The sequence below is a fragment of the Cicer arietinum genome, unplaced genomic scaffold, assembly GCF_000331145.2.
Source record: "Cicer arietinum cultivar CDC Frontier isolate Library 1 unplaced genomic scaffold, Cicar.CDCFrontier_v2.0 Ca_scaffold_5769_v2.0, whole genome shotgun sequence".
Classification (NCBI taxonomy): Eukaryota; Viridiplantae; Streptophyta; class Magnoliopsida; order Fabales; family Fabaceae; genus Cicer; species Cicer arietinum.
Genome location: NW_027339416.1, coordinates 30,096 through 32,950, shown reverse-complemented (window position 1 = coordinate 32,950; position 2,855 = coordinate 30,096).

Genomic DNA, 2,855 nt, shown 5'->3' with positions numbered 1-2,855 from the left:
CTAAACCTGAAACCCTAATCCCAGAACCCTAAATCCGAAACCCTAAACCCTGAACCCGAAACGCTTAACCTGAAACCCTAAACTCAAAACCCTATACCTCAAAAACCCTAAATCCTAAACCCTAAACCGTAAACCGTAAACCATAAACCGTAAATCCTAAACCCAAAACTCTAAACTCCAGACCCTAAACTTGAATCCCGAAACCCTAAACCCTAAACCCAAAAATCTAAACCCGAAATCCTAAATGCTAAACCTGAAACCCAAATAAAAACCCTAAACACGAAACCCAAAACATTAAACCGTAAACTCGAAACCCTAAATCGGAAACCTTAATCCTAAAACACTAAACCTGAAACCTTAAACCTAAAACCAGAAACCCTAAACTCGAAACCCTAAACCCAAAATCCTAAACCCTAAACCCAAAATCCTAAACCCTAAACCCTAAACCTGAAACCCCAAACCCGAAAACCAAAATCCTAAACGTGAAACTCTAAAACCAAAATCCGAAACCCTTAACATGAAACCCTAATATTGGAACCCTAAACTCGAAACCCTAAACCCAAAACCCTAAACCCGAAACACTAAACTCGAAACTTTAACTCGAAATCCTAAACCCAAAAATCTAAACTCGAAACCCTAAACCCGAAACCCTAAATTCGAAACACTAAACCCTAAACCCGAAACGATTAACCTGAAACCTGAAACCCTGAACCTGAAACTCTAATCATGAATCCCTAAACCCTAAACCCAAAACTAGAAACCCTATACCTAGAACCAAAAACCCAAAACCCGAAACGCGAAAATCTAAACCCCAAACCTCAAACCCAAAACCCAAAACTCTAAACCCGATACCAAAAACTGTAAACCCGAAACCCTAAACCTGAAACCCTAAACTTAAAACCCTAATCATGAAACCCTAAACACGAAACCTTTAACTCGAAACCCTAAAATTGAAACCTTAATGTCGAAACCCTAAACCCTAAATCCAGAAACTCGAAACCCTAAATGCAAAACCCTAAACCCAAAATCTTAAACAAGAAATTTTATACCCGAAACCCTAAACCCAAAACTCTAAACCTGAAACACTAAACTCGAAACTTAAACCAGAAATCCAAAATCCTAAACCCTAAACCGTAAACCATAAACCCTAAACCCTAAACCCTAAACCCTAAACCTGAAACCTGAAACCCTAAACCTGAAACCCTAAACCCGAAACCTTATACTTGAATCCCGACACCCTAAACCTGAAACTCTAAAACTAAAACCCTAATCCTGAAGCACTTAACTCTGAACCCTAAACACGAAACCCTTAACTTGAAACCTAAAAATGAAACCTTAATGTTGAAACCCTAAACTCGAAACCCAAAACCCGAAACTCGAAACCCAAAACCAAAAACCTTAAACCTAAATTCAGAAACTCTAAAGTCGACACTCAAAACCCAAAACCCTAAACCTAATACCCTTAACTCGAAACCCAAAATCCTTAACCTGAAACCCTAATATTGAAACCCGAAACCCGAAACCAGAAACTTTAAACCTAAATCCAGAAACGCTATACTCGAAACCCTAAACCCAAAATCCTAAACCAGAAATCTTAAACATGAAATCCTAAACTAAAAATTCTAAATCCAAAACCCTATACCCGAAATCTAAAAACGTTAACCTGAAACCCTAATCCTGAAATCCTTATCCCGAAACCCTAAACCCAAACATAGAAACCCTATACACCCTAAAAATGAAACCTTAATGTTGAAACCCTAAACTCGAAACCCAAAACCCGAAACTCGAAACCCAAAACCAAAAACCTTAAACCTAAATTCAGAAACTCTAAAGTCGACACTCAAAACCCAAAACCCTAAACCTAATACCCTTAACTCGAAACCCAAAATCCTTAACCTGAAACCCTAATATTGAAACCCGAAACCCGAAACCAGAAACTTTAAACCTAAATCCAGAAACGCTATACTCGAAACCCTAAACCCAAAATCCTAAACCAGAAATCTTAAACATGAAATCCTAAACTAAAAATTCTAAATCCAAAACCCTATACCCGAAATCTAAAAACGTTAACCTGAAACCCTAATCCTGAAATCCTTATCCCGAAACCCTAAACCCAAACATAGAAACCCTATACTTAGAACAAAAAACCCAAAACCCGAAACCCTAAATCCTAAACCCAAAACTCGAAACACTAAACATGAAACCCTATACTTGAAACCCTAAATCAAAAACCTTAATCCTGAAACCCTAAACCTAAAACCTTTAACCTAAATCCAAAAACCCTAAACTCAAAATCCTAAACCCAAAACCCTAAACCATAAACCCTAAACCCAAAAACCAAAATCCTAAACCCGAAACCTTAAAACCGAATCCGAAACGCTTAATCTGAAACCCTAATCTTGAAACCCTAAACATTAAACTCGAAACTTAAACCCGAAATCCTAAACCCAAAAATCTAAATTCAAAATCCGAAACCTGAAATCCTAAATGCTAAACCTGAAACCCTAATTCCGAAACCCTAAATCTGAAACCCAAAACCCGAAACACTTAACCCAAAACCCTAAATCCGAAACCCTAAACCCTAAACCATAAACCCAAAAATCTAAACTTGAAACCCTAAATCCAAAAATGTAAACTAGAACCCTAAACCCGAAATCCTCGAAATCCTAAATGCTAAACTTGAAATCCTAATCCCAAAACCCTAAACACGAAACCCGTAACATGAAACCCTAAACTCGAAACCCTAAATTAGAAATCTTACTCCCGAAACCCTAAACCTGAAACCTTAAACCTAAATCCAGTAACCCTAAACTCGAAGCCCAAAACCCTAAACCCAAAATCCTAAACCATAAACC